We start from the raw sequence: 26,738 nt of genomic DNA on the forward strand, positions 1-26,738 counted from the left end.
GGTACATAGTCTTTCCGAGAAGGGTTTGTATCTCACAAATGAACGTTTCACATTTCAAACCTAAGGTTGGAAGTGAGTCTTTGTTCATTTAGGAGGAAAGAAGATTCTAATCTGATTCAGATGATGAGCAGCTTCTAGGAACTGGTTGTGCCACATGCCAGGCTGACTGGCACAACCAGGAGTGATGATATGTAATTATCTCTACCTCTCATACATGGTTTTATTCTTGATTAGTGCTCTGTCTTCACGGAAAAGCCAGTTCACAATGCACTAGATAGAGTCAGGAGTTTCCAAGACCAGTTGTCACTTCCCTTTGAATGTGTTTAAACTAGGACACAGCAATTGCCACACTGGGTCAGGCTTATGTATGACTCGTCCCACTCCGTTGTCTATTTGGAGAGCAGCTGTGGTCTTCTTGGTGCTCACCTTAAGGTTAATAATTTTCAGGCTTCTTTTACTTGCCAATTATGACTCTGCCTTCCTTACATTTCTCTATAATTATCCCTCCAATTCTTGAAAATACTATTATTTTGTTAAAATGACAACATGCTCACTAAAAATTCAAACAAATTAGAAAGCATAAAAGGAAGGACAAAAACATCCCAAATTCGACCAATCAACAATAACTGTTAACATTTGGTGACTGTCTTTCTTTGCCTAGACACATTCTCTGCCTACATATACATGCATACTAATTCCATAAATAAGACCATACTACATGTGCTGTGCAATAACCTGCCCTTTCCCTCAACAATGTGAAATCTGTATGCAGCCTATCACACGTGTTTTATTTATGTGCTCAACACTCCTTTTTTGAAATCCATTTGGATTACTTCCAATTTTCCACTCTTTTTATGCCATGATGAACATCCTTGTGCATATTTCTTGTCATACTCTGCAAATATCTGTTTGAAGTTATGAATTATATTATTTTTGGATCATAGGCTCCTTCAGTAATCTAATGACAGCTGTAGATCACCTCCCTTCCAAAACACACGTCTTCATATAACTCATTTTTTCTTTGATGTTTGTTTTTGTGGTTCATAAACATGCCCCCTAAGATTCATGCTTGGACTTGCTAAAGATCCATGAGCCCTAAATTAAGAACTGCTACTTTAGGGTTAACTCCAAGACATGTAAATTTTAAATAACTTTTAAAGTAATTTATGTTAATTTATCACTTGTGTGAACACTCATGTATCCCTCTGCCTCTTTTAATTGGTGGGTTCACCCTCCAGTGTGTGCCCAACTCTGGAGATTTGGTGATATAATAAGTAATCAGATTATATAAATTTCCATTGACTAACACAGGGGCTGAAGGGATTTTTGAACACAAAGCAATGCATTCAACCTTACTTTACAGCCCTTAAGAAAGTTTCATAAGTCAAAAAGTTTCAGGAGGCCAAAACTTTCGTAAGGTCACAAAAATGAAAAAAATGTATTTGAGTCTTTGCTTCCTTCATTCAACAAAAAGATACTGAGTAACAGCTTTGTGTCACTCCTGATGCTAGGAGCTAGGGATACACAGATGAAGACTAGGTTCTGCTTTCAAGGAATTCCAGGTCTAGGTGGGGGAACAGACATATAGACAAACCATTGTCAGGCAGGCAGAGATTATAGTTGGCTACAATGAGCAGCATTAAGACAAAAGTATGAAACTGCATTGTGTACTCAGGTCATCCTCTGTGAGGTTTATTAGCAAATGTGCTCCCTTCACATGGCTGGTTCTTCATCCCCACCCATCTGAATCTTCTCTCCTTCTCTCCATGCAATATTTATTTCACTTCTCAGGGAGACTTCATCTAATTTGAAGTTCAATAATTTCTAGGATGGCTGAAGTGAATCTAGGAAGCTAAAGAATGTAAAAAGTACGCAGGATACATGTGGCAGGGCTATTGGATGACAACATTCACTTTGCAGATTTGCAAATATAGATGCCCTAGTAATTGAGTTACTCCAGTAGATGAAAAATAGGAGAAACTTCAGGTCAAACTTATACATGTAGATAAGTAGATTGCTTGCTATCCAGTGGAGTGTATAATTATTATAACCACAAAGCAATAGGTTATCTAAGAAGCTTATTTTTGTGGTTATTATTATTATTATCTGCCATATTGTACTTTATACCTTTCAGCTCAGACTTACTCAATAGTTGAGTGCCCTTAGAAATAAGCCATTTTATTTGTTTCCATCACAGCCCAGGGATCTCTTCAGTAGCTTGATTTTCTTTTTAAATTTCTCTATTTAGAGTTTTTCGGTTCTAGCATTTCTTTTTTTAAAAAAATTAGTTATTGATACATAATAGATGTGCATAGTTTCAGGGTATAGGTGATAATTTAATACATTCATATAATTTGAGTCAAAGATCAAATTAGTGTAGTTGAGATATTCATCACCTTAAATATTTGTCTTTTCTTTATGCTAGAAAGAATTTCCTCTTGAAATAGGTGAATCTAACCTATCTGCTGTGAGTTTGATGCCATTTGGTCCTCTGCCAATATTCATTCCTCTCATTTTTTCCCATGTCTTTATTTTTCTTCTTCCCTTGCTGACTGCCATCTTCTCTTTTTCTAAGCTTCTCATTCAAATTGTCATTCATTGGTAAATTCTGGTCTTCACATATACAACAGTCTTCAGCTACTGCTCACTTGTCTCTGTGAGCCAGGCCCTGGGGTTCCGAGGACACAGCACGAAACCATCCCTCAGTTAAGGTCTTTTCCTGTATCTGGGGATGAGAGGAAGAAGGTGAGTGTAACTATTTCTCCCAAATTCTTATTTCTTAAGGACAGTACTCATACAACTATTTTAGTTATGTTGATTTCCCGTAGAATTTTGATTCATGGTTATTCTCAATAAATATTGATTTTTTTAAAGAAAATGTTTGGGGTGTGTGCACTTTACATTCAAAATGAAAGTATGTGTTGATGCATAAAATATGTTTTAAATACATGTATTAATTATTTACAAATATGAGTCAGAGACATCTGAAATCAAGCATTCAAGTCTATCAAGAATAGAATCCATGGTATTTAAACAGTACAAAGGAGGATGGCTGTAACATCTGTCAGCATCCCTGCTACACTTCTGGGTTAGACAGTTTTTTTCTAAGGATTCTTCATGATACAAATAAAAACATTTAAAAATCTCTACAATATTTCTTGCACATCCAGTGCTGACAAAAAAGTTTTATGTTAGCATCTCATGTTACTTAATTTGTTTTTGATGCAAAATGTAACTTATTTCCCTTAACTTTTTATATTTCATTGATGTATTGTGTTTGTCAAATCTAGTTCACACTTACAGTCAGAGATTCTCTTTCAGTTTTGAATAGTGTCTTATGCTATGTTTTTAGAATTAGTGTAACTTCTGTTTTCTCATTAGTCAAAGGGGGATCACAGTAGGGTTGTCACAGGATCATAGGGTTGTCATGAGGTTAAATGAATCAATACATATAATGGTATAATGACAGCAACAACAACTAACCTTACTTGCATATTTCCACAGGCTAGGCACCATGTCATGTGTTTTACGTGTATTAACTCATGTACTCTTCCCTACAACTCTATATGGTAAGTACTATTATTACTATACTTTTTCTCTGTACTGTTTAGGAAACTGAGGGCACAGAGCATTTGAGTAATGTTCCTAGGTTACAACAGGTAGCAAAATGGCAAAGCTAGGATTAAAAATTCAGGCAGATGGATTTCAGAGCCTACACTCATCCACTGTGCTCTACTCCTTCTCGGGTAAGATAATACTTAAAAGAGCCGCCTGTGGATAAGTAGGAATCTTTATACAAATTGAAAAGTAAAAGCTGGAGCATATGAAATGAATGCTTTTTATCTTGCTACTGCTCAGTACAGTCCGGCTAAGGCACCTCTAGTACTTAATGGCTGCTATTTTAATAAATTTTTCAGGTCCCTTTCTTCCTCCTTTTCCTGAATGTTCTTAAACATCTAACTTCAGGTGGAATATCAGTGGAATAAACGTGAGGTTTTTTTAATGAGAAAGGGTTCTACTGTTTACCAGCTGTGTGACCTTGTGTAAGTCACACACCTGTCTGAACCCTTATTTTCTTACCTGTTAAGATGGCAATAATATCTGCTTCAGCTTCTACAAGAGGAGGCATGAAATAGCTAAACATTAAAACACAGAGGAAGGTAATCAGGAAACTTAGACTATGAATACAGAATATGACCCCTGCTGACTGGGACTAAGAACATTGCCTTGGATGCCTCCAAGACTCAGGGTTTCACCAATTCTCAATGAGGATGGAAATTAATGTCATGTGGAAAACTGTATTTTTCTCATTCCTTAATCCATGTAACAATTCCTATTAGATCTTGTAATTTTTTTTTTTTTTTTTGAGATGGAGTCTAGCTCTGTCACCCAGGCTAGAGTGCAGTGGCATGATCCTGGCTCACTGCAACCTCTGCTTCCCGGGTTTAAGTGATTCTTCTGCCTCAGCCTCCCGAGGAGCTGTGATTACAGGCGCACACCACCACGCCTGGCTAATTTTTGTATTTTCAGTGGAGATAGGGTTTCATCATGTTGGCCAGGCTGGTCCTGACCTCAGGTGATCCAACTGCCTCCGCCTCCCAAAAGTACTGGGATTACAGGTGTGAGCCACTGTGCCCGGCCAGATCTTGTAATTTTTATCAAATCAAAACATGAAGAACTCTTTAAGGTAATTTTATAGATATTTAGAATTTGTACTTTTAGTAACAACTCTGGTGTACAAATAATATGAACAAAAATATAGAAAATGCAATTAGGTTAGTCAGTATATGGGAAAATGCTAGGCCTCTGTAGAAATCAAAGAAATGCAAAACAAAAACCATATGTTTCATATATGAAAATATTCAGTGCTGGTGAGAGTCATATTTATTTTTGATGTGTATGTAAACTGAAGAAAAACCTGTTGGAAGGCAATTTTAAATATGTAACAAGAACCTTAAATATGTTCACTTACTTTAAGATAATTTCAGTTTCTGAAATCTACCTTCAAGAAATAACATGAACTACCAAATGAGCTTTTAGTATGAAGTCTTCATTGTGGCATTATTTATAATAAGAAGTTGGAAACAACCCAAATGCCCTACAAACTGGGATAAGTTAAGTAAAATCTATTATGTTTCCCACATAATAGATTACTGTACAGGTATTTTAAATTAGGCTTATAAATAATTCATAATGGCATGGCAAAATGTGTGTAATATAATTTAAGTGAAAAGCAGGATAGTAAATATAGTACGATCACAGCTAAGTCAAAAATAGTTGTACAAATACAAACATTTGAAAAAATACATCAGAATGTTGCTAATGGTTATTGGTGACGTGATGACTAAGGGTGATTTATTTTGTTTTCCACTTTTCTATATTTTTCTAATTTTTTATAATGAGCATGTATTATTTTACAATATTAAAAAACAAAGCAAATGATATGAATAAAGATTTTGTTGGTAGGGTGGGCAGTAGTATGTGTTCTAGCATGATATCTTAACAAGGCATACCATTCCACAGGCTTTCTGTGAGAATTAAATATTTGACTATGTGTAGCAGCAGCCAATATATATTGCATGTATTAAGAAACTGTTATAGAAAATTTAAACTTTACAGCCTTACATAAAAGATAGTAAAGTGTTTTGTGAAACTTTTTTTCTTATGTTTCCAAAGAATTTATAGTTAGGAATTTCCTTAATTAGCTAGCTTTCCTATATATTTGAAATTTCATTTACGTAACATGCAACTTTTCAGGACTTCTTTTGTAATCAGTTATCATTAGTATTATTATTTTTAAAGTTTTCACCCCTTGTTTGGTGGTGAAATGTAGAGTACTGGTTTACACCTGTTGTCCTGGTGTAATTATTCAATAGTGCCTCCTTTTTCTCTCCTTTTTCTCCCGCAAAATAGTTACATGGTCACCCCAGCAATATCAGACATGGGGGGAAGGGGAGGAGCAAATCGTATGATCTGGATGCTGAATCTGGAGTGGGGGTGAAGGGGGGCAGGGTGGGGACAGCTGGCTCCTGACAGCCAGTATGCAGACAGAAAGAACTGCCGCTGTACCAGAAGTGCCCTAGTTGCCTATAAACACTGGCCCACGGCTGTATTACTTAGTCTAATCAGTCATATGTCTATTACTTGAAAGTGATTCTGACAGCATTGGCTCTACCTGAAGGTGGAAAAGAACTCCGTCACCCAGGCTGGAGTGCAGTGCCCGCCACCATGCCCGGCAATTTTTTTTTTTTGTATTTTTAGTACAGACGGGATTTCACTGTGTTAACCAGGATGGTCTTGATCTCCTGACCTCGTGACCCGCCCATCTCGGCCTCCCAAAGTGCCAGGATTACAGGCGTGAGCCACCTCGCCCGGCTAAGTCTATCTAATTTATTTAAGATACCAAAGACACACCTGCCCCATGTGTTCTTTTCCACCAGCCCACTCTGGAGCTCCGCATTTTTACCTACAGTGTTATTATAATTAAATGTGATCAAAATAATTAAAATTCTATCTGGAGAGAAATAGCCCCAAAAGTATAGAGGCAATAATACTATTAAGAAGTCAGAAGGATCCTCATATTGACTCTGCTCTTCCTAGCTGGATGACCCTGGGCAAAGGATGTAACTTCTCAGACATCAATCTTTTCAGTAGCAAAAAGAGGAAAATAAAACCTGTTCTGACTATATCATGGGAGTTGGAGTATGAATAAAATGGTTACTATATGTGAAAAAGCTCTGGAAATGCAAAAGCACCCTGCAAATATCAGAGACTATTAGTATTATGAAGTTATTAAAATAAAAAACACATTAGCTGAGCTAACAACCTTGAAACACAATGAGCAACACACACACCACCACATGATGCTTGTGACTGCATTAATGATGGCCCATTGCACTTTGCCCTGGCTCTGGCAGTTAGCTTATGCCCCTGACTGGGATCTGCTAGCTTTTCAAATGGAGGTCTGTGACATTGATAAGGTATGCTTCTCTCCCAGGAGGCTCCAGACACACAGCCCAGAGTAAGTCTTTGGGAGGAGTGGAAGTGGGAAAGTTGCTAAACATGATGCAAAAGACTTTTAGCCCCAGGGAAGGAAATGACAGAATTCTTGCTTTGACAAGTTTTTTTCAGAGCTGGCTTTGCTAGGAAACTAAGGGCTAAAATGAATTTTTGATACCCTTGGTTACTGTTCTCCCAATCCACTCCCCTCCAGTTCTAGAAAATAAACTCCATGTGGGTGAGGACTTTTGTCCCCTTTCTTCACTGCTAAATTCCCAGCACTTAGAACATTTCCTGGAACAAAGTATCAGGATAATTCTTATTGCATAAGTAAACATCATTTGCCTGTGTCACCTGTGTTCTCCATTCATGCCTGTAATTTAAAGTTGGACAAGTTTTGTTATTGCAGTTCTGGAGCTACTTAAAAGGACGCTTAGCCCAAGTTTTGGATACAAGGCCTTGATCTAGGTCACAGAATGATAGCTCTCACTTGTAACTGCTATTTCCACCACCAACCTTAATTCTTTGGTCATACTCTGTTGAGAAGTCTTAAGAGCACCATTTCACAAGGGGCCTGCCAAAGACATAGCAGATGCTTAGCAGGCATGTCCACTCAGCATGCGGGACACATCTGGAAAAGCTGCAAGAAACCACACTTCAGAGTAGCTCACTGCAGGAAGAAAGGGGAGGGATTTTTTTCTCCTTGGTACCCTCTTGCCTCTCATATCCCATGGGCCAAATTTCACTCCCTAAAAAGATGATTTCCTGTATGTCTAGCCCTTGGCAGACACTCAGGAAGCCAATCCTGGCCCCCCACCCCACTCGCTCCATAGGGTGGCATTTCATCTAAACCTAGAAAAAGAGTGACAACCCAATGCTGATAGGGCTCAGCATGTCAGGACTAAGGGCCATGCAGGCTCAGGGTTCCAATTCGAACTCCGGCCAGCCCTGGGAGCCCACTAAAGGCAGTGGTTGTGGTAGGGGTGCAACAGGGGTGTGGAGATTACTTTCAGAAAAAGAGAGGCAGTAGAGAAAATCTGAGGAGGTGCACAAAGATTGCATCCAATACACTTGTTTTGCAAAATTGAATCGTATTTTCCTGTCCTATTTGTTTATTTGTGAAAAGCTCCATTTTTTTATGTTAGTATTTTGAGATCAAACTTATCCTTTTTAACAAATGCCTAAGACTCAAGAGAATGGATATGCTGTAATTTATTTTGCCATTTCCCTATTGATGGACATTCAGGTTGTCCCCCAAGTTTTACATTATTGTACGAGTCTTTGGGGAGGACAGCTTTAACATACAAGAATCATTTGAAAAGAAAGATCTTATTTAAAATCAGTCACCATGCCTGTCTGGAGCTTTACCGATCTGATGCTTGTGATTGCATTAATGATGGCCCCGAATTAATGAGGCTCCAAACCCTGAGAGGAGATTGATTTTTATTTTTGCATATTACCAAAGCTTTTCCATTTGAGTTACTTTGTTAGTGAATAAGTGTCTTGAACGGATAGAAAAATAGAATTCTATGGATCAAACTTTGCCCAGCCTGGTTTTGTGAGCCCTGTGGTGGAGGCAGATGAAATTAATCAGGCAATGGCTAAAAGGTGAGACCCTGGGAGACAGGTCACACTACATTCCCTGACAAGGGGTTTCAAGTGTTCATTGATAAGAAAATCACCACCACATGGGAAATTTTACATGTCTTCCACATCAAAAGCACCTCAGTTTTCAGGCTTGTTTTGGAGGAAAACCTTTTATCTTTTGTTTTTAATCTTGTTAATGCTTTGACATCTTGACAGTTTTGAACTTAATGATCCCTTATGGGAAGGAACAGGAATTCCATCTGCTTTTTCTATTTTCTATTTTCTAGGCAGCTCTTCCTTGTCTGTCTCCAAGTCACTGCTAAGCCTCTGAAGATCACGCTGGTACCCTTTCCCCAATTACCCTAAAATATTTAACTATAGTATTTCTGAAATCTGCAAATTTTCCTGACTTTAATGAACCCTGTTACTTTATTTTAAAAGTCAACTAACCCCTTGAGATAGTAATTGTCTTACAGAATACAAAATATTCTTTCTTCTAGTACCCTTTTGATTTATTTATCAGAGAAGCCTAATAACATAGACTTTGCTATAAAACAAAAGGCAAATTCTGCATGAAACTGTTTAAAAATTGATCAGACCAAATAGACAGGACAAAATTCTATGTAATCTAGCCCTGAAAGGTGCTTGACTAGTAATGTTGAGTGAACCAAAGAGTGCTTCCAGACTCTTAAAAAAAATCTAATCTGACCACTAAATTTAGAACCAGAACAATATGTTTCTATTTTACATGATATAATTTAATGTTTTTAACATAAACATGTTACACTGTTGATTATTTATCACAGTCAATAATTTCAGGTAAACAAATAGCAATATATATCTTTTAGTTATGATATCCTAATAATGGAATATATTTTGTGACTTTTAGTGGTAGAACAATTTTATAAATTAAAAACAGTACCTCCTAGATTCAGTGACTGTCTAAAATTGAGAAAGACCTAGAACTTCCCTGTTCTTGGAATCTGCACTTGGGGTAATTTCTCTTTAAAATGATGCTCCTTTCTCTATTAATCAAAGTTGTATAAAACCACCTATCACAGTTCTGGTCGGCATTGAGTTCCTATTACATCAACTCAAAGCCAGAAAACATAACATTTCAGTTGCTTGTGCTGTTTTATCAAGGATGGGTGTACAATTGCTACGTGATACCTTTTTGAAATGTTGAAAATAGTTCAATGAGCTCCATAACTACTTTAAGAGCCCTCAAGGACCCAGAGATCCCCAGGTTGGGAGCTACTTCCTTAGATAAGGGTTGACATGGATTCTCAGATGGCACTAGTGTTATGATACTTGTACCTTGCTTAATAGTAGTGGCTGTTCGATACCTCATCTTCTCAAAGTTACCTAAAAAAGGTAATTTAATGACTATTATTTGGTTTCTGAGTCAATGGCAGAAAACAAGAGAGAGTGATAAGAGGGAGGTTGGGTATTCATTTCCAAGGCTCCTGCCTTGCTGTATCACCACCACAGGCTGGCTGTACCTCCTGGCTGAAGGTGACAGCTCCTGTCAACCAGCCCTCTGCATATACTTCTTTGTTTCCTAGCTCAAGTAACTGCTCCCTTCCTTAAATTTTTTTTTTTTTTTTTTTTTTTTTTTTTTGAGACAGAATCTCACTCTGTCACCCAGGCTGGAGTGCAATGGTGCAATCTCGCCTCACTGCAACCTCCACCTCCTGGGTTCAAGTGATTCTACCACCTCAGCCTCCCGAGTAGCAAGGATTACAGGCGCCTGTCACCACACCTGGCTAATTTTTGTATTTTTAATAGAGATGAGGTTTCACCATGTTGGCCAGGCTGGTCTCGAACTCCCGACCTCAACTGATCCACCCACCTTGGCCTCCCAAAGTGATGGGATTACAGGCGTGAGCCACCACACCCAGTCCTTAAATAATTTTTTTAAACTAGCCTTTTAAGATGTACATTTGGTTGTTTCTATCAGGGACAATGCTGCAAGAAGTAACTTTGTATATATGCCACTTTTCCTCCTTAACCTTAATTAGGGCGCAAAGGATTGTTGTGGTGTGTATTAGTCAGGGTTCTCTAGAGGGACAAAACTAATGGAATATAGATAGATAGATAGATAGATAGATAGATAGATAGATAGATCGATAGATTGATAGATCGATAGATATAGATAGATAGATAAAGGGGAGTTTATTAATTATTAACTCACACAATCACAAGGTCCCACAAGAGGCCATCTGTAGGCTAAGGAGCAGGGAGAGCCAGTCCAAGTTCCCAAACTGAAGAACCTGGACTCTGATGTTTGAGAGCAGGAAGCATCCAGCATGGGAGAAAGATGTAGGCTGGGAGGCTAGGCCAGTCTCTCTTTTCACATTTTTCTGCCTGCTTATATTCTGGCCTTGCTGGCAGCTGATTAGATGGTGCCCACCCAGATTAAGGGTGAGTCTGCTTTGCCCAGTCCACTGACTCAAATGTTGATTTCCTTTGGCAAAACCCTCACAGACACACCCAGGGTCAATACTTTGTGTCCTTCAATCCAGTCAAGTTGACACTCAGTATTAACCATCACGGGGTGTCAAAGGGAGTAAATTGGAAAGACAGAAAGTGAGATGTCAGGGAATAGAATGATGAAACTAAGATAATTACGTTATTGATAATGACACAATCTAGAGCATGACCATAGGGTGAGTGACTGAGGTATGGTGGAGAACAAGGTCATTTGAGTGAAGAAATTTTAAAAACTGACAAACTATGGTGTTGGAAGGATCACCTACCTTAGTTGTTGAAATCACTAAGAATTAAGACTAAACAGAGAGATTATCAGATTGGAGCTAATAGCACTGAGAAATGAAAGAGACTGACCCAGGTGTCAATAGATGACAGCAAAAATGAACATTTTTGGGTGAGTTAATCTGATAACATGTGATTTAACTTGGGAGAATTTTAGGGAGGCAAGTGAGAAAAGTCTGAAAGTGGCAATGAGGAGTAAAGAGGTGGCCTTCCCCAAATGTAGGCCCAGATGCAAAAGGACAGTGGAAGAAAAAAAGCAGCCACTATGTAAGATGGCTTCAGGGGAAGCGTATCCTCAGGAGAGAGCTGGTTTTCTAGAGCAAGAGGGTGAATGAAATGTTCAGAGAAGAGGCTAAGGATATAGGGGATTTGGCTGCTGATGGATGAATTCCAGAGGGCACAAAGGAAAGACACCATTTGTTAATGACACAACGTTCACAAGCAGTCCTTTTACTGGCCTTCTGCCAATTATCTTTTGTTACCTAAAGTTCATCTTTAGTAGTTTTTTTAAGAAGGGCTAATAGAAACAATGCTAGCTGAGTTTTGCATATTTTAAACTCTGTCTGTAGTTTTTATACTTGAAATACAGTTTTGCTAGACATAAAGACTTTGTGTCCACTTTCTCTACTTGAGTATCTTGTATACATTGCTCTAATGTCTTTTTGGAACGGATGTTGTTGTGTGGAGATTTAAAGACAGGCTGGCACTTCCCTTCATAAGTGATTTGATTATCTGCAACCTCTACAAAGGATTTGATTATCTGTAACCTCTCCAAAGGATTATTTCCTTTTCATTGTAGTCAGTAATTATGTCAGGTAAAATGTCCCTGGCATATACTACATCCTTTCAATAAAGAGGTGTACTTTTTTTTTTTTGATTGAGAAAAGTTTTCTTCAATCATATCTTTCATATCTTTAAGTATTTGTTTGTTCCATTATTTTGGATCTTTTCCTTGGGGGCGCTAGTTGTAAGTTTTTTTTTTTTTTTTAAACCTCCTTTGCCTGCTTTCTGTATATATTATTTTGTGTCTAATCCTTTCTATTTTTCATTTCATTTTGCTTGTTTTTTTTTTCATTTCTTTTCTCTATAATTCTTATTATCTTCCTTTATGTTTCTTTTCTTTTCACTTCCCTTCTAATTTTGTCTTTATTTGTGTGATGGTTTTGTTTTTTCTACTACTTCTTTTCTAAATTCTTCTGTTGCATTTTATCACCTTCTATGTCTCTAAATCTTCCTCAAATTCCTATATTTATGTTTTATAATTTTCTTTTTATTGAGGTTATGGTCTCATTCTTTTCTCTAATTTGGGGAAACTTATTTCTAAAAATTTCATCTGCCAGAGCTACCATTTCACTTGTAAAGCATTCTTCATCTGTTAGATTTTGCTCCTTTTTCTAAAATTTTTGTTATTGTTTCTTTGTATTGGTGATGTGCTACTTCCTTTCCCTTTCCTATTTATTATCACTGAGTGAACTGGGTCTTCCTGGACCAATTATTTGCAAGAGTTCTGGTATGTATGACAGCAAGGTTAGGAAGATGCTGTTTTTGACTTAGTGCAGACTCACTTCTCTGCTGCCACATGAACAGACTGCTTCCTGTGAATATGGCTTATCTGTGTGATTCTTTGTGTCGTCTCACTTGCACTGTCTTTTTGAATCAAACTGGGTACAGGGGACTTTTGTTGCCAGCATGGTTTGCCCAGTTCCCACATCCACTTTTGTAAACAAGGATAATGTTTTTGTAACTCAGGATGTGTCTCTTACCTTCAGGGGTTATACTTCTGCTTGCAGTGTCTAGCTGAGCCTTCTTGCAGCTGAGATTGGTCTCTGTATTTTTCCTATTTTTTCCTATATAATTTCTGCTCAACCTCAGCTGATTTTGTCAACTCTTATACATGTTTTAGAACCTGGGCAGTATATCTGTGTCATACTCTGCAAAAGAAAAAAAAAATGGGCTTGCAGATTTTGGAAGGTGGGGTTTGTGTTTTTATCCTTTTATCTCCAGAATGATTTTCAAAGATAGAAAAGAGAAAATACTAATATACCCACTCATGTTCACGCCAGAAATCTTCTCCAACTCTTTAGAATAGTAATGTTCACATTTTAGGAATAATAAGAAATCTATAAGCATGTGGCCTGAATTCTCTCCTAATCAACTCTGTTAATAAAAATGTACATATAGCCTACCAAAGCTAGTTATGACTCATATCTCTTGGCTAGATGTTACTTAAAGCCTAATAACTGGGCTGGGAGTGGTGGCTCGTGTCCGTAATCCTAGCACTTTGGGAGGCTGAGGTGGGCAGATCACCTTAGGTCAGGAGTTTGAGACCAGCCTGGTCCAATATGGTGAAACCCGGTCTCTACTAAAAATACAAAAAATTAGCTGGGCATGGTGGCTGGTGTCTGTAATCCCAGCTACTCAGGAGGCTGAGGCATGAGAATTGCTTGAACTTAGGAGGCAGAGGTTGCAGTGAGCTGAGATTGCACTACTGCACTCCAGCCTGGGTGACAGAGTAAGACTCCAACTCGGAAAAAAAAGAAAAAAAAAGCCTCATAATTGCAATATGCTGGAAATTTCAGGACCCCAAGAGACAGACCAATTAAGAGTATGTATTGTTCATTTACTTCTTATAAAATATCAGCCTAAGCAATATTCAGATATTTCTAACACTGTTTCCAACTCTTTGCCTCAGGGTCAGTTTCTACAATTACCTGAATCATCTGGGCCCTAAGCTGGCATTGCTAGCATTGAACTGGGGACAGATGCCCATTTCTTGTGGCCAAAAGTTCCTGCTTGTCTGGCAAGAATAATTTCACACAGGGATGATGTCAGAGTATTTTTGGTCCTGAAAGATACTTACCTGAAACAGAAACTTGTTAATTAATTTTGGTTATGTCAATGATAATCCAGTTGTATACGTGACTAAACAATTCTTGAACCGTCTAGACTGTATACAAGCAGTATATAGCTGAATTTCTACTCCAAATTTTTGTTTCTGATGGTATGATTGCCATCAGTTTGGATTTCAGTAGTTTCATGAAAGAATAAAATTTAAGATAATTTTGTGATTCATATACCACTACTCAAATTCTAATTAAATTTTGTCTTTTTTGATAGCAAGTTTCCCTTTCAGGTCTGTGAAATTAAATTCCTCTTGCAATCAAGCTGCACAGATAGGGGAGACACTTGGTAATTCAAACACATCTTGGGGTTTGCACACCAAAAGCAGCTGCAGAAACTTGAAGTATGATTCATGTTCATCAGAATATGTCTTCTAAAATTTGGACTTTATTTCTACCAAAATAGTACAGCAACTCCTCAAAATCTGTAATTCCATTAAGCTCAAGGCAGTTGACCTGAGCTCAACTCGTATGCCTGGTTTATGCCTGAGATGTTTACTTTCTGAAACAAAAGCCCTTCCTTTCCCCTGTGGTTGCAAGTTCAGTATATTAAGATGTTTCATTAGAACAACAGGAAAGCACAATCTCTTGGGCCCCTGAATGTTGAATAAGTTGGGCCAGTGGGAGCTCTTTAATTCCCCAAGGTTCTTGACCTCAAAACATCTCTTTAACAAGTACCCATAACCTACACTTCTGACTGCATTAAAATTAACCCAGACTGCATACGCTGTTTTGTCTTTGCCCAAACCGATGATGGTTAGGAGTACAGGCATGAAGAATGTTGGCAACCATGATAATTTCTATTCTTAGACCAGGAAAAGCTTTCTTTCAAAGATCAAATCAAAAACACACCCGATGAACGATGCAAGGAGCATCAGACCACTTTAATGCTTGAATTAGTATTAAAGCATTTCTCCCCTCTTTCACTGTAGGTACCCCACATACAATAAACATCCACGTTTAGACCAAACTTCTCAAATTCCTTTTTGAGATAGTCTTTGCAAAGTTTCTGTGTTCTACCTAACCAGGATCAGTTAGATCATGTACTGGATACTGCTGCTTTGGAGCATTCCATTCCATATATTTTGCACATGGGACGTACATCTTAAATTTAAAATAAAATATATTTTTACATTGTTATTTAAGTAAGTGTATGTCATAATGGTTTTCAAACTTTTTTTTTCCAAGCTGGAAGTTCAAAATGCAAATGAAACAAAAGAGAAGCCGGCTGTAGTTAAAAGGAGTTGAGAGAAAAAGCAAACATATAGACAGAAAGCAGATCAGTGGTTGCCTAGAACTGGGGTTAAGAGTAAAATTATTGCAAATCGACATGAAGGATCTTTTGGGGATAATGGAAGTGTTCTTAAACTGGAATGTAGTGTGGTTGCACATACATTTACTAACAATTATTGATTCATATACTTAATAATGAGTGAATTTTATGGTATGTAAATTATACCTTAATAAAGTTAATAAAGAAACTAAATATAAAATGCAGGATGGCAAGAAGTTGTTGGAGGTATAGATGAAACAGATTGGTACTTCATTGATAATTGTTAAAAGTGAAAATGAGTGTGTACAATCTTATTTCACTCTTTTTCTTCATTTGTACTCACTTAAATTTTCAAAAAAAGAGCTGAATTAAAAAAATAAAAAGAATAAAGGGGGCTGAGAATAAAGGAGCATTTCCCTTGTCCATTAGAGACAAAATTTTTAGGTCTATCTGAAGCACCTTTAGATACTTAATCAATGTTTGTGACTAGTCTATGGTACATGAAAAGAAAATGTATTATTTTCACTCACATATTTATATACATTTATAAATACATAAATGTACATATACAATCTACTTTGCTAATTATGTTATTTAGGTCTTCTATATCCTTACTTAATTTTTGACCACTTGATCTGTTCTGGATGAGATAAATTAACTAGTCATGTTTTCTGTGGATTTCTCTTTGAATTTGATGTAGTTTTACTTTATAAATTTCAATTCTATGTTATTTGGTACATTGATATTCATAAGTGTGAAATCTTAATTTTGCATCTCATGTTTTATAAAGTACCTATCTTTGTCTCATTTAATACTTTTTCCTTGAATTTAACTTTGAGATAAAATCTTGATCTTGGTTTTAATTTACTGGGTATGCCTTCACCTATCTTTTTATCTTCCACCTTTCTAAATCATTTTATTTTCACTGTATCTTATGTATATAGCACAAGGTTGAGATTTGCCCTGATATCCCAGTTGAGAAAATTAATTGAAAATTTTCAGAGCTTGTTGAAAAGAAAGTCATGTCATGTTTGATTTTACTTTACCTATCTTTTGTTTTTTTGTTAGGCTTTGTTTGTAGTGCTCATTTATTTATTTTTCACTATATGGCCTGTATATATATTCTTTGTGTATGCATGTTTTTTGAACTTGAAAGGTTTGCATTTTTGTTCCAGTGGTCATCTTAATAACTTTGAAACTATTTTTTATACATTATTGAAAGCGTTGAGCAGTATGTTTCCTGTTCCTCGCCTCTTCACCCCCTAATTGTATTATTTTTGTAGTGTTTACCTTATTTCTTTTCTCTTTCAGCTTTTGTTAGTTATTTCATTGTGATATTGTCAAGACTTACAGCAGTTACTCTCTGTTCTATGACCATAATTCTCAACATTATTTTAGACTTGCTTCTATAGATAAATGGATTTAATGATTGCTACCAGTCTCCTCCCACTGCCCATACTTCTAAATTCGTCTCTTTGGTGGTTGAAATTCATTCTCTAGGAATATCCTATAAAAAAGGGCAATATGAAAACCATACTGCTTGCATGTTCAAAAGTGTTCATTATATTTTTATTTGAATAAGTTACTCTGGTATGAAATCCTTGGATATGAAATCTTTAGAATTACATTTTAATTTTTCCCCCTTATAGATGTCTTGATCATTTTGCTCTGGATGCCCAAAAGATTCTGTCATTCTCTTGGAAATCCAGTAGCTATGCTAGACTAGGTCTTAGTTTGATTATTCTTGTCATTTTTTTTTATTTGGGATATGGTATGCTCTTTCAATCTATAGATTTAGGTCTTTTATTTCTGAAAGTGTCTCAAAATGTTTATCTGCTTTTTTTTTTTTTCCCTGTTCCAACTTCTAGATTCTTTGGTTAGATTATGTACATATTGGATTTCTTTTGTTTCTTTCCATTTACATAATTTTCTCTCTAATCCTTTTTTTTCATTTTCATTTCATTTAACTTGTTTTTCTCAATCTGGTATTTTGTGATTCTTAAAACATTTTTTATTTTGCTTTTTTTTCCCCCTTAACAAGTGTTTATTCCAAGTTTGTGTTAATTTTGTCTTCATTTTTTAAATAGTTATTTTTTTCCTCTCCCTTTTTCAATTCATATTTAAGTTCCTTTTGTGGTTCTGCTGCTTTTAAAAAAAAATTTCCAGTGAAGGCACTTAAGAAAGTTGAGTTAGTCATACTTATTAGTTCATGCCACATTATCATAATTGATTCATGGAAGGCTAGTTTTATTTATTTATGGTTTCCTTTTTATTCCTATTCTTATCCTCCCCTGGATAAGCAGTCATACAAATGCATTAAATATATATCTTTTTGTTTGCATATATTTTTGTAAAATGTGTATGGTTTTTATATACATACTTGTAAAATTAAAAAAAAATTTAGAGAGAATCTTACTATGTTGCCCAAGCTAGCCTCGAACTCCTGGGCTCAAGAGATCCCCTGCCTCAGCCTCCCAAGTAGCTGGGACTACAGGCCTGCACCACCGTGCCTGGATGATTGATTACTTTTTGATTGACTGTTCATGTTTGGAGGAGAGGTTTTCCAAGAATTGCTAATTGCAGAAGGTTTGTGCTGAGAGGCCTGGACCACGTTTCAGCCTAGTAGGAATTCTGCTTATGACACAGAGGTTGTGTAGATGAGTTTCTTTGGCTTCTACTTTTAACTAAGAGAAATTGGCAATCACAGGGCTGCTCACATCGCAGTCTATATATATTTTTTCCATTTTGCCTCACCAACACAATGCTTCTGCATATGTGGTATGTCTGAATGATTCTTCTTCCAATGGTGCCTTATCACCTTCTCTTTTATAATCAGCCAGGTTGAAGGAAGACACTGCTGCCTGTGCACATACTTGATTCCTTTATTTCAAATGAAAGATTGCTGGTTTTGTCTCTAAGGTAAGTCACTTTTGTGAAGTGTGCTTTGTTGATGTTGATGATGTCTTCTGCAGTCTGCAGGCATTTACATCTTTTATCAAAGTATTTCTGCCTTTCACTGTATTTCACATATATTGTAGTTCAGGGTTTCAGGTATCTACTGTTTTCAATGAAAATGAATTTTGTATTATTGTCATTATCCTTGTTACTGAGTAATTTCTGAGAGGTGGAAGAATAGAGGATGCTATCTTTACTCTCTGGATACATTTTTTAAATCACTGTTTTATGTATATATTATGTTAACTCAGCTAGATTGCAGTTTGGAGAATTTTCTGCTTTACTGTGTACCATGCATTCTTTACTGTTGACTCCTAAAGTGTCATAAAAATTGCTTCTAATGTTTGTTGAGAAATTTCAGACAGGCCTCATTCTTAAAGCTTCTGATTCATAAAGCCTGAGTTAAATAAGCATCTCAGGTGATTCTGATGCTAGTGGTTCACCAACTGCATATTTTACGTAGTAGCCACTCAATAAATAACTGAATGACTTACAAGGGCATGGATATTTATGTGAGAATGCTTGGTACAGGAAACGGAGTAGATATTGTTTTTATAAATAAGACTGGCTGAGGGTACACAGTAAATACATACAATTTTATCTGTTGCTTTAAAAAATAAAAAAAAAAACACTGGCTGAGATAAAATATGCAGCAATAGAGGGGCTACTGAGGCAGGGATATTTTCCTTGGAGAACAGAGAAACATTTCTGCCTCAGAAATGTTCTGTCATCTGTTTAATTGAGTATTACTTAGCCCACTAATGACACACAAGAAATAACTGATGAATGACAGCATCAAAATTGGACAAACACTGAGAGACAAGACTCCCCCAAAGTAACCCAAGAAATACAAGTTATCTATGTATTTATGTGAATAACCAGGCAAATACTACCTTATGGTTAATTTAAACAAAAGATGAATTGTTCGTTAATTTGTGGATGTGTTAGATACATCAAAGTGTAACTCCTTTCCTGTTTCTACTCGTACTTTTTAAATTTAAATTTAAATTTAAATTTAATTTAATTTAATTTTATTTTATTTTATTTTTGGGGCAGACTGCTAGTTCTTTTTCCCGGGCAGATGACTGCTGACATAGAGACGACGTTTTCTGTCTTCCCTTATAGCCGTGTTTGGCTATGTGATAAAGTTCTCATGAAGTAATGAGTCCTACTTTATTTTTCTTCATAACACACACATATTATTACTCGACATTATGTTATATACTTACATCTGTACTGTCTCTTCCATTAGAATGTAAAAGCTATTAAAGCAGGGACATTATTTTATTCTCTGTCATTTTCCAAGTAGCTGAAAAGTATCTGGCATGTAAAGGACACTCAATAAGTAAAGGAATTCATGCATAATTATTGCAAAAATATAGAGATTAGGTATTACAGGATATGTGGATCCCAGTATTTCTATAATGAGGATGTAGTAAGCCTAATGAAGAAGAGTTTATCTTGATTTGGCTTACCAGTTGAACTTGAATGACCACCCTCTGTGTGCATACTTAGCATTCATATTTGCAAAGTGAGGGGGACTGACTGGGTTGATTTCCCTTGACAGAATGGAGGATCCCTACTGGGGAGAGCTTCATGCCACTTCAAGAATTTGACCTTTCTCATCTTCAATCTAGCCACACAGGGTTGCTTTTGGCTCAGGTATCTATCTAGGTCCACTTATTAGTGGTTAACACAGCATGGTTGGTTTCACTTAATGTACAATGGCATGAGTCACAGCAACACTGTGCAGAAGACCATCTATCCTCACAAGAATGTGGTGAACATTGCTGCCACTCCCATGCTTTCAAAATAAATAGTCTTTTCAAAATAGTTGCTTCATGGGAAGTTGTCTGTATTTGTGTTATATGTATCTCGAATGTACTCAACAACATTTTTTAGATGTCCTATTTTGAAGTTCAGGATGATACAATGGAAATATATAGATTAGTATTCCAAAGACCTGGGTTCAAGACTCAGCTTTGGGACATTTTAGCTCTGTGACCTTGGATAAAATCACTTCCTCTTCCGGGGTCTCAGCTTTCTCATTTGTGAAAATAGATGGTGATGGGAGATGACTTAAAGGTCTCTTCTAACTCCAATCATCTATGAGTCTGATTATTTTCAGAGTTTTCACGGCATTACTGTGAACATTCCCAATCATAATGAACACCTTTTGTTTCTTTCTCTTTTTTCTTTCTTTCTTTTTTTTTTTTGAGACGCAGTCTCGTTCTGTTGCCCAGGCTGCAGTGCAGTGGCCCAATCTTGGTTTACTGCAACCTCCACCTCCTGGGTTCAAGCAATTCTCCTGCCTCAGCCTCCCTAGTAGCTGGGATTACATGTACCCACCACCGTGCCCAGCTAATTTTTATAATTTTAGTAGAGACAGGGTTTCACCATGTTGGCCAGGTTGGTCTTGAATGCCAGACCTCAGGTGATCTGCCCAACTCAGCCTCCCAAAGCGCTGGGATTACAGATGTGAGCCGCCACGCCCGGCCCCAAACACCCTCTCTTTGAATGTAGATTGGATTTTTTGGAACCGATAAAATTGATCAGAGCTAAACTGATTAATACTATGTATGGCAAAGGTAGATGATACTGTCTTTAAAACTTGGAATTCTCATTGATTCCTTTCTCACCTTTATTTCTGTATATTCAGTTGCTAGTGGCAGAAAACCCAACATAATTTGGCATAAGCAAAGAGAAAATTACTGGTTCAGGTAACTAAAAAGTCCAGGGTCTATGGTTTCAGTCACAGGTTGATCCAGGAAGTAAAATGATGTCATTAGGACTCACACTTGGTTTTCTCTTCTCTCAGATCTGCCTTCTCCATGTTAGTTCCATTTTTAGGCATATTCTCCAATGGGAGCAAGATTGTTGCCAGCAGCTTACATTTGATCTCAGCAATCCATATAGAGAGATTCATTTTTCCCAATGTTAACCCAAAAATCCCAGAACTGACTTTTGAGTCATTTGCTTATCACCGAATCCATCACAGAGACTAGGAGTATTCTCTGAATGGTCAAGCCTGCATCACATATTCCCCCCTGGAGTTGGGGGAATTCAGTTCCACTGGAATCATGTGAACTGAATATGGTGGAAAGATGCTTCTCCAAGTAACATCAATGTGCTGATCTCAAAAAGGTATAATGGATGCTAAGTAAGCTCTGTGTGTGTGTGTGTGCGCGCATGAGAGAGGTGTGGGACAGCTAATCACTTGCTGCATTAGACAACATCCTTTGAAATGTTTCCTCTTCTCTGTTTTTATGAAGTATAGGCACTATCTCATTGTAGCTTCCTATCTAACTTCCTTGCCTGTAGTCATTCTCTCCTCAAATATATTCTAGGCATTGCCAACACAAGTCTTCCTAAAGCATTGTTTTGATCATTTTACTCTCCAGCTCAAAAATCTTTCAGAAACCTTCTTCTATCAAATTCTATATTCTTCAGTCTGGCATTTATGATCTTTCCACAATCAGGCTCCTGCATATCTTTCCAGGCTTATTTATCCACCTGCACTTGTTCCATGAGCCAACTAAGCTGCATTGCTTACCATCTCTGAACACACTGCATGTTTTCCTAGCACTGCCTTTGTTCTATTTGTATGTCCCACCCCATCACCATTTCTATCATCCTAAGTCTCATCTCAGGTGATGAAGTAGAGACTGCTAGTTCTCTTTAATATATGTTCTCCCCTTCTTCATTAGTGTTAGAACCATTGATTTTTAGCTGGGCCATGGCTGCCAAATAGAGACTACACTTGACCAAGAGAGTATAGTGTAGTGATGTTTACAACTTCTGCAAGTGGCCTAGAATAGAGGCGTGTTCCTTTCTGCCCCTACCTCCTTTATGCTCATTGGAAAAAGGCTGTAAGGAGCTTGAGCAGCCATGACGGATCATAAGGGAGAAGCTGCATTTCAGGATGGTAAAGCCACATGATGGAAGAAGCTCATGGATCTGCTGATTAGAGAGTCACCTACACTGATGTGAGAGTAATACATTTTATTTTCTTTAAGCTACTGTTACTTTGAGCTTTTTAGCTGTTACAGAAACCAATCCCTGTATGAAAATATATTGTTTAGGATAATTTTCTGGTGGCAGTAATAGGAATCATTCAAAGCTATATAAAGCAAAAAGGGAGAATTATTTTAAGGACAGAAGGATTTCTCATAGAACCTATGGGAAGGGATGAAGGAAGCCTCAGTCATAGATTGGTAGCTGGTATTAAAAAGTAAGGCGAGGCCAGGAAGCCCTCTCATTGTGTCTCATCTCTCCTTCTCTTCCTTCTTACTGAAAATTATTTACATGGTTGGCACAGAGAAGCAACAAATAAATATTTGTTTGATGGATGGCAATTTGTGTGTGTGATAAACTGGATCTAAAGTCAGTTCTCAAAACGTTTTGTTATATATATGTGGCTTGTTAAAGTGATTCTTTTGAAGGGGGGAATCATATTTTTCAGAGTCTAAGCTCTCTGTTCAACCCTTTCTCTCAGCTTTCCAATTTTTCCCAGTCATTTATTTCAACATCAGAAAGGGGGCCTGAAATACAGGGTTGTCCATAATTAATATAATGACAGACACTTTTGAGATTGCTCTGCTTTTGTACAGGAGTTGCAAAAGCCAGTTTTTATAAGAACACAAGCACTGGCACTCAGTAGCTATTTTGGCAGGTGAGGAAATGATAGATTAATTACTTTTGGTACATTTTCCCCATAACTGTCTTTTTTTTCCATTTCATTTGCATTGTTATTATTTACCAGTCTGGGTTCTCACTTATACCTAGTTTGTGCCCTTCAGGGTTTCTTATATTCTTGCCAGCTCTTTGATACGTTTGATAAGATGTTTTATATGTTTTATTCAGCACTTTGAGTTGCTTTTGGTTTGAGAATCAGCCAGAGTCTCTAGTCTGCCATACTACTGGACACAAAAGTTCAATATGCTTTCACTTCATTCATTTATAAGATATTCACCTGCGTTCCAAACAGCAGGGCCCTAACTCTGGTGGCCTAAGCTCCCCATCCACAAAAATGAAGAATAACTACCTTTCCACCTGCATCAAATTCTTTTTTGTACAAGACTCACATAATCATTAATATGAAGTCAGTTTGCAACTGGAAAATACCATGAAAATACACATTTTCTTAACTCTGAAAACAAAACGGAGGCAAACAAGTAATAAAAGTTATAACTAAGGGTAACAACCTTAGAATGGTTTGTTCGACTTAAAATTTCTGTATCTTTGCACTCATCTCCTTTTTTTCTGGCCCAAGGTATAAATGAGAAAGTCTTAAGATAAAAAAAAATGTTATTTTATGTTATAATTGACATTAATTTTATAATTTACACTTTTAAAAAATAAAGAGAAAAACATAAAGAGAAAAAGGCAATCTTGAGCACACTATAAAATCTTTCACTTTTTTTCTTTTTGAGATGGAGTCTCACTAAGATGGAGTCTCACTCGTCGCCCAGGCTGGAGTGCAATGGTGCGATTGGCTCGAGGCAACCTCTACCTCCCGAGTTCAAGTGATTCAAGGTTCAAGTGATTCTTCTGTCTCAGCCTCCCAAGTAGCTGGGATTATAGGCTCTGGCCACCACTACCGGTAATTTTTTATATTTTTGGTAGAGATGGGGTTTCACCCTGTTGGCCAGGCTAGTCTTGAACTCCTGACCTCAGGTGATCTGCCCACTTCAGCCTCCCAAAGTGCTGTGATTACAGGTGTGAGCCACTGCACGTGGCCTTTTGTTTTGTTCTTTTGAGACAGGGTCTCACTCACCCAGGCTGGAGTGCAGTGGCGCCATCTCAGCTCACTGCAACCCCCGCCTCCTGGGTTCAAGTGATTCTCCCACCTCAGTCTTCCAAGTAGCTGGGACTACAGGCGTGCGCCACCATGCACAGCTAATTTTCGTATTTTGTTTTTTGGTAGAGATGGGGATTCACCACATTGGCCAGGCTGGTCTTGAATTCCTTACCACAAGTGATCTGCCCACCTTGGCCTCCCAAAGTGCTAGGATTACAGGCATGAGCCACCGTGCCTGTCCAGATCTTTCACATTTTTAAATTTTGTGAAATAGCTGTCCTTTTCATATGTGGGTAAGCTATCAAACTTAAGATGCTCACAGTACTTTACATACTTTGTAGGCTGAGATTCTGAGTGTCTAACATTCTGTAATGTATCTTGGTCTCTGTGCTGCAAGAACACTGAAGTATTATTATAGGTAACAATCTATGTCACTCTTCTCAAACAGTGCTAACAGGTTAAGTACTCAAGAGGAACATCTTTCAGTATATTTCAAAAAGCCTCATGGATGGTAGGTGATTTGTAAATGGACCAACACAGGCCTCAGGCATATGGTTACTGTTTACTATTTCCTGTAGATCACGATGTCTTAGGTCTTATGTAGAATATATCACAGGACTTATCCTCTAAACATTCACACACCAAGACTGCACTCTGCATGCATACCATTCACTCATTCTGCATTTACTGAGTCAGTCCCACTGCATGTCAGACCTTGTGCCTGTTCTCAAGAAGCTCACAGTCTAGGAAAATGGAGAAATACAGCTACAATTATAACTCTATGTGATAAGTATTACAAAGAGATACGGTGTTATGGAAGCACTGGTAGGGGCACTTAGCCCATACTGGAGTGGCTGGGATAGGGCTGAGTGGCCAACAGGGAAGGGTTCACAGGGGAATTGATGTCTAGGATAAATAATGAATAACAAATAACTAGCAAGGCAAGGAAAAGGTAGGAGATCAAGACATAAAAAGAAACAGCATATGGAAATACAGGGTTGTGAGTACAGCAAGACTGGGGAGCCCAAGTGGTTTGCTGTATATTTAATTTATTCATTTCACGTAGCTATTACTGACATACTTGTCTCCCTATATATGTTTGAGTCCGTGAATGGTGGGGACTTTGTAATGGTTTCTCTGTCCCTATGTCTAACAGGAAGCACACAGATGGAGTGCAATAAAATGTTTGATGAATGAATGACCAGCTACGTGGTGTAAGGGAGAACAGTTAGGAGTCCGTTAATAAGAAAGGTCATTTCTAATGGCAATGAATATCAGGTAAGATAGATTTAAGAATTATTTAGAAATTAGGATGAATAAGACTTGGTGATATATTGGTGACGGGGTATAAAATAAGAAAAACTGACTTTCTAGGTTTCTGGATTACAGATGCATGATAATAGTTATAATGGTATAATAACAATAGCTAATATTCATCAGGCATCCTGTGTCATGAAGTATGCAAAGTGTTTACATGAATTAAGTCATTTAAACTCTCAATGACTTAGCGAGGCAGGTTCTTGTATACTCATTCACTGATGAGAAAACTGGGGCTAGAGATTAATTTGCCTAAGGTCACTCAGCTAGCAGGTGGCAGGCTCAAACCCAGTAATTCTGACTCCAACAGCCATACACATAGTCTACTTTTCTTTACTGCCTCTAATAGATGAGATTAATACCCAGAATGATGGTTCTATTCAATATGTGTATCACATAAATTGCACGTTTCTCTTTTGCTAAACATAGAGACACATACTATGACTGCCTCTTTATTTTTTCCGATTTTTGGGATCTTGGCTCTTTCTGTATTTTTCCTACCTGGAAGACTTAAAGTGGGGTGGAAGTTTGATAAAACAGTTGGCACAAAAGATGAGAGAAGACAGGTACAGGCGTGACATTCTCGAACGCTCTGGCAGTTGCTGGAATGATGGGATCTGGGTTCTACAGGATTCCTCCCCTCCCATCCCCCGCCACACACACACACACGTCGTAAGATGTATATGGCCGCGGAGTCTCAGGTTGGTTCTAGGAGTCCTCAACTCACGGCGAAGGTGCCTCTTCTCCCTTCTGGAGAGCCCAACATGCCTGAAGTCAACCTGAGGTGGCCTCTCGGGCCCCGGGTAACAGGGCAGCTCGGGCTCGCCCTTGTTCCCAGGGAAACCGCCCGCGGAGGAACCTGGGGCCAGGCCCGTGACAGCTGCGACGAGCCCCGCCTGGCGCCAGGGGGCGCGGAAGCGCGTCCGCCCCCAGGCCCCACGCCGGGCCCGCCCCGCCCCTGCCGGCCACACCCCCCCCGCCCCGCCCACCCTCCGTGAGGACCGGCCGCTCCCAGCTCCCGGCTCCCGGCCCCGGGCCCCGGCCCCGCTTCCGGCGCAGGCGCAGTCCCGCGTTCCCTCGGCGGCTGCCGGCGTAGTGAGCCCGCCACCGTGGAGTGTAGCGGCAAGGGCTC

At 38.0% G+C, this 26,738-nt stretch overlaps 1 protein-coding gene and 1 long non-coding RNA gene across 2 annotated transcripts in view; one reads left to right on the forward strand and one right to left on the reverse strand.

Annotated features, from left to right (window-relative positions):
- Window positions 1–771: 771 nt before the first annotated feature.
- Window positions 772–26,421, reverse strand: LOC126930012 (uncharacterized). Its single transcript, XR_007717423.1, has 4 exons — window positions 26,108–26,421; window positions 18,463–18,592; window positions 13,125–13,292; window positions 772–2,725 (listed from the first exon to the last, which is right to left on the reverse strand). It is a non-coding gene; the product is annotated as an uncharacterized LOC126930012 (long non-coding RNA).
- Window positions 26,217–26,738, forward strand: part of RAB3IP (RAB3A interacting protein) — a 66,655-nt gene continuing 66,133 nt past the window's right edge. The window contains exon 1 of the mRNA XM_050746591.1: window positions 26,217–26,307. The gene's annotated coding sequence lies outside the window, so the exon portion shown is untranslated. The remainder of the gene's footprint in view (window positions 26,308–26,738) is intronic.

This window comes from Macaca thibetana, chromosome 11, assembly GCF_024542745.1.
Source record: "Macaca thibetana thibetana isolate TM-01 chromosome 11, ASM2454274v1, whole genome shotgun sequence".
NCBI lineage: Eukaryota > Metazoa > Chordata > Mammalia > Primates > Cercopithecidae > Macaca > Macaca thibetana.